Here is a 6,167-nt window from a genome sequence, read left to right as displayed (position 1 = left end):
AAATTATGGGATGTTAAAAACAGAAGCAACCTTGCTGGTCAGCTAATCTAACACCCACCTTTTACAGATGAGAAACGTGACCTCCAAAGAAGGTATATGGCCACGTATCACAATGACCTATTTCCACTATATCATCATCTGAGGGTTCTGTCAGCTTCATAACTCACATTATGGTTTAACTCATTTAATCCCCACAATTCTGAAGGCTAATTATTATTCCCAGTATTCCTCCTAAGAAGAAAAGTATTCAGAGCAGGTTGCTCACTTTTTTCATGGTCACACAGCACGTAGAAGCGGACATTTGCCTTAAACGAAGCTATTTTGCCTTCAGCATCTCTGCTCCTTTGAGTTTACACACCTTCCTGTGTACTTTTTTCCTACAGCAGAGAGAGGACAGGGCAGGGAAACGATTCATTATTTAACCCTATAGGAATAGGGTTATTAAAACCTGACCTTTACTCCAAAAACTATCATTTACTGTTCAAAGGAAACACCAGACAGTGCTCACGCCTGTAATCCCAGCACTTTGGGAGGTGGAGGAAGGCGGAGGCAGGCGGATCACGAGGTCAGGAGTTCAAGGCCAGCGTGGCCAATATGGTGAAACCCTGTCTCTACTAAAAAATACAAAAATTAGTCGGGCACGGTGGCGGGTGCCTGTAGTCCCAGCTACTTGGGTGGCTGAGGCAGGAGAATCACTTGAAACCGGGAGGGAGGCAGAGGTTGCAGTGAGCCAGGATCGCGCCACTGCACTCCAGCCTGGGCAACAGAGTTAGACTCCACCTCAAAAAAAAAAAAAAGAAAAAGAAAACAAAGAAACATGCTAGAGGTTAAAGTGGCAACTGCTAAGCATTCAGACTGTGAATGAATGAACAAACGAATGCTTGACTTCCTAATTCAATATGGAAGTCACCAGAAATTACCTCACATGGCCACAAGATGTCACTACTTCACACCACTTCAGAAAAATCACATTCAAGTCAAGAATTTTAGCTCATTTGGACAGAGAGAATTTCTTGCCCACCATTGAGAAAGCTTTAGTTATTTTGTATGTGTTTGGGAAGTGCTTCCTTATTTTCTCTTAAATCTACCTCAAGAGATACTGCAAAATGTAGACTTTAAATGAGGCCTTGAAACTAAATTCTCTAAAGCTGGGAAGCATTAATCAATAAGTCAGTCACTTACCTGTTTCCAGGGACTCCTCAGCAAAAACAAGGGCAGGACGAACACTTTCACTGCTCCAGTACTCTGCCCTGTGTGCAAAACTTTCTCTCAGCACTTTCTGGTAAGTCTACCTCTTCTCAGTGTTTCAGGTACACACACACACACACACACACACTCAGCAACACCCAAAAGGCAGCACATTGGAGTTTTAAATTGTGCTTTCTTCTTGAAATGTTTGCCTCACACTGTCCTTACCAAGAATAAGGTTCAAATTACTGAAGTGAGTTTACATAAGCTACTCATGCATTTAATTATTCCGTTCAGGGCTATCCTATGCTTATTGGTATTTTTTTTAGTATCATCGGAATCCAGTTTGCAAATCATCATTTCAAGTTCTTAAAAAGTTTTAAAACACCAAAATGACGTTAACCAAACTTAATATTTCAGCTCCAGCTCTATTTAACAATGACAAGATAAACTTCCAACTTATTTTGATTGAAATACTTTAGTCATATGAGATCAACTGATGCTGGTAGATTGATTTTTAACAGTCCTAGAAAGTTTTGGAGTTTGATGTATTTTATTAGCATTCTCTATTAGATTCCCCTTCGTAACATTGAAATTGTTGACAAATAATCTTCTTTAATTAACAATTCAAGTTGGATGAGCCTGAGCCCTTTCCAGAGCTTACTCATAAAAAGAAGCTGCTTGGTGGGTTTGGAAATCATTCAAGTTTATAGACCAAAAAAGCTGTTTTGCCTTAAAGGTCCATATTTCCTGGACAAATATATCCTACTTACTGAGAAGCTAAATGAACAGTCACTTCCCAAGCAGACCGTTAAATGGTTCAGAGAAGGAGGCCTCAATCTCCATTGTGATGGACATAAAATATATAAAAGTAATTTCTTACTAACAAGAGTTTAAAGATTTATGGTTTGCAAGTGATTTGCCACTTATTAAATAAATTACCTAACCACATTCAAGTCAACCCCCATTATGACTTCGCTGGTTTTCATTCCTTGCTACACTCCTTAGAGGAGAAGAGAAAGAGATGGACGATTTCATGGCACGGGGACACTCTCATCCTATAAAATTAAATGGAAAATTAAAATTCGAAACTCTACAGGAAGTATTAGACTTTCCTAAAGATAAATGCCTACGCCAAAGACCAACCAGAAATATAAAACAAAACAAGCCTCTCAAAACAAAACTAGAAATAAACTGCCGACAGGGGCGGGGATTATAGATGCCATATTCCTTTTCCGTATTTTCAAATTTTTGTAAAAGGAATATATAGTTTTAAACAAAGTAGCAGAAACCAAATGCCCAACAATTAGGGCAATGCTTTTCAAAATTATGGCTCGTTTATGCACAGACTATTATGCAACCATCAAAATCAACTTTTAGGAAGCGTCTACAATAATATGGAGACGTGCTTGGGATATGAAGCATTTGCAACAAGTTGAAATGCTCAATAAGGGGCAGAGAATTTCTCTGAAAAGCCACATAAGAATGTAACAGTGACTGCATCCAGAGAATGAAACCGGAGAGCTGAGGGCAGGCCTAGGAGGGAGAATTACATTTCTCTGTACATTTTTTTCCTCACTGATCCAATGGCAAAACATAATTCTGGCAATACCAAGTACCGATGAGAATGTGGACAGAGAAAAACTGTTACGCATTTTGGGGAAAGAAAAAATTCATACAACCAGCTGGAGAACAAGAGCAACGCAGAACAAGACTGCATCTCTTCACACTAAGATCCTGCAAAGCCACTTCCTGATGTCCACCCTGTCACCAGAGAAATGCAAAAGGATGCTCCCCGTAGCATTGTTTATTGCCACAGAAACATCAAGAACCACCAAATGTCTGTGTGGGCTGAACTACGCCCTCCCTGAATTCGGATGTTGAAGTTCTAGCCCCCGCAACTTCAGAATGTGACTATAGCTACAGATAAGGTCTCTGAAAAGGTAAATGAGTTAAAATGACATTATTAGGGTGGGCCTTAATCCAATATGACTGATGACCTTATAAAAAGAGGAGATGGTCAAGCTTGGTGGCTCATGCCTGTGATCCCAGCATTTTGGGAGGCTGAGGCAGGTGGATCACCTGAGGCCAGGAGTTCAAGACCAGCCTGGCCAACAAGGCGAAACCCTGTCTCTACTAAAGATACAAAAATTAGCTGGGTGCAGTGGCAGGTGCCTGTAATCCCAGCTACCTGGGAGGCTGAGGCAGGAGAATCCCTTGAACGCAGGAGGCAGAGGATATAGTGAGCCAAGATCGCACCATTTCACTGCAGCCTGAGTGACAGAGCAAGACTCTTTCTCAAAAAAAAAAAAAAAAAAAAAAAAAGAGAGAGAGAGATTAGGACAAGACACACAGAGGGAAGACCATTTGAGGACACAGCGGGGAGGAGAGCCACAAGCCTCAGAAGAAACCGAACTTGCTGGCATGTGGATCTCAGACTTCTAACCTCCAGAACCACGACACAATGTGCTTCCATTGTTTAAGCCATGCGGCCTGTGGTACTTGGTTATGGCAAAGCTAGCCAGCTAATACAAAGTTTATCGGGAGGAGCAGAGATGAATACTTTCTTGGTTATGGACAATGAGACACTACATAGTCTCTAACAGAACCACTAACTACCCAAAGCTGTAAAAGACGCAAGTCCAGTATGGACTCCAGGAAATGGAGAACTCCCAGGAACTTCATTCCAGCATGCTGGACCTACCCCACCCGAATCCTAGAGGCTCAAAGAACTGGATCAAGCACCACATTCCAGGGAAAGCCTGGACTTTAACAGACTGGAAAATAGCCACTGGCTCATTTTTACTAGGGCCATTAGTACTGATCACTAAATGCAGGGTCCAGAACCCCAAACTCGACCCACCTGTCCAGGACAGCCCCTCTTCATTATCCCAGAGAAGCAATAATGCTGTGGCGAAGGGAATTCATTCATTCCCTCATTTGTTCAACTGATATTGATTCAATTCCTGTTTGAGTCAGAGCCTTGCTAGGTGTGAAGAAATGAAGAACCACAACTTAGAGTAGTTGTCAGGCTCCTGGCAGTCTGGTTGGGGAAGGACAAATGACACCAAGGTAATCACAACACAAGGTATTTTTGGGGATCTATGAGCAGAAGCCAGAAGTGAGAGGGCCTTCACAGGAAAAACAGCAACTTGAACAGAACATTTTCTGTCTAAACGGCCTGCTGTCCTTTTTGCTTTGGGAAGTGCCTATTCAAAAAATGTTTTTCTTTCAGGCAGCAGAACTTACAGGTACAAACACACCAAGTCACAAGCCCTAGCTGCACGTGGAGCAGCTGCCTTCCTGAAAGGAGGGCCAGGAACCCAGGCTGTGGAGGGTGGAAGGGAAGGGATGGGTTTTATGGTAGACAGCAGGAGCCGGCAGGAGTTTCAATGAAGAGGGGCCAGCCTGAAGGGCTCACCAGGAAGAGTCCCAGGCAGCAGCGTGGAGGACTGGAGGGAAAAGGTTACCAGTGACCACGCAGAAAACTTGTCTCAGCATCTGGTAACTTTTCCAGGCCAGTGTGCACAGAGACAGCTGCAACCTGGGACTGCAGCTGGAAATGCTGAAAGGTCATTTTGCCTGTCAAGCAGACAATAGAGAGAAAGAAGGCCTGGGATGAATGGGCGATTGATTGTAGCCAGCAACTGCTTAGACAGTGTAAATTTTAATGCCAAAAGTGCTTATCCCATATGAATTTTCTTTGTTCAAGAACAAAAGGGGCCATTGGATCCTGAGGGCCATGTGGATAAAGAAAGGGCTTTTTTCTAGACAATTGTTCCCCATCTGCCTCCACAGGTTGGATCAGCAGTTACAATAACACTGTTGGTGACGCTGCGTGGGATGGGAGGCTGACGCACACCCACGGAACACAGGCTTGCAGGTCCCTAGGACACACCCACCTCACCGGGACCCTCATTTTCAGGCCTAAAGAGGGGTGCTCTCATCTGAGAAAATGTCCCAGGAAATACAGAGAGCTTCTCTGAGACCACTGTGCTGGGTGTTTTTTAGAGAAAGCGCATCTATTTCTGGGATGTACATCCCAGTGGGTCAAGAGAAGGGGCTTCCACCTGCATCTCTGCTACAGGGGTGATCTGTGATGCCCTGGGCAAGACATTAAACCACCCCACCACCTCCAGCCTCAGTTACCTCAAATGTAAAAAATAAGACGAAGCCAGCCTTCCAAACCGGGCTGCATATCAGAATTTGTGGGAAGCTCATTAAGAATTCTGATTCCCAGGCATGGCTCCAAACCCACTGAATCAGAGTATCTGGGGAGTGGGACCCAGGAGTCTGTTTGTAATCAAATACCTGTGAAGGGATCTGTCATCTGTGTATCCCTAAGGTCTCCTGCTTTGTAAGACGCCCCTGGAATTAGAAATTCAAACAATAAAGAACATAGCACCATCTCCAACCCCAAGGCTAGTATTTTGTATTTCTGGAGATTGATTCTTGAGGGAGGCTTAGATTACTGCTGGGCATATCTTAGTGTGTTCTCTTTTCTCCTCCCAATGCCAGCCTAAACCAGAAACAGGTTTGCTTCTCTTTTTTAAGAGGAAATTTGTCTCCAGCTATGGCGGTTAAGAGGGGAATATTATGCAAGAGACCAGGAATTCTCATCTTCCTACTTTTTTTTTTTTTTCTGAGACAGAGTTTTGATCTTGTTGCCCAGGCTGGAGTGCAATGGCACAATCTTAGCTCACCACAGCCTCCATCTCCTGTGTTCAATTGATTCTCCTGCCTCAGCCTCCTGAGCAGCTGGGATTACAGGCATGCGCCACCATGCCTGGCTAATTTTGCATTTTTAGTAGAGATGGGGTTTCTCCACGTTGGTCAGGCTGGTCTCGAACTCCTGACCTCAGGTGATCCACCCACCTCGGCCTTTCGAAGTGCTGGGATTACAGGCGTGAGCCACCACGCCCGTCCATACTTCCTATTCTCAAAGGTCTCCCTGACCAGGCCACCCACTGAGAATTTTC

The 6,167-nt window shown here is 43.9% G+C and overlaps 1 long non-coding RNA gene across 1 annotated transcript; it reads right to left on the bottom strand.

Annotated features, from left to right (window-relative positions):
• Positions 1–1,515: 1,515 nt before the first annotated feature.
• LOC116529823 lies at positions 1,516–5,840 on the bottom strand. Its single transcript, XR_004259688.1, has 2 exons — positions 4,052–5,840; positions 1,516–1,556 (listed from the first exon to the last, which is right to left on the bottom strand). It is a non-coding gene; the product is annotated as an uncharacterized LOC116529823 (long non-coding RNA).
• Between the last annotated feature and the right edge of the window lie 327 nt (positions 5,841–6,167).

This window comes from Sapajus apella, unplaced genomic scaffold (genome assembly GCF_009761245.1).
Source record: "Sapajus apella isolate SASKATOON/1434 unplaced genomic scaffold, GSC_monkey_1.0 scaffold63, whole genome shotgun sequence".
In the NCBI taxonomy this organism is placed as follows: domain Eukaryota; kingdom Metazoa; phylum Chordata; class Mammalia; order Primates; family Cebidae; genus Sapajus; species Sapajus apella.
The sequence above is the reverse complement of the archived record's forward strand: the minus strand, read 5'-3'. Positions and strand labels throughout refer to the sequence as shown.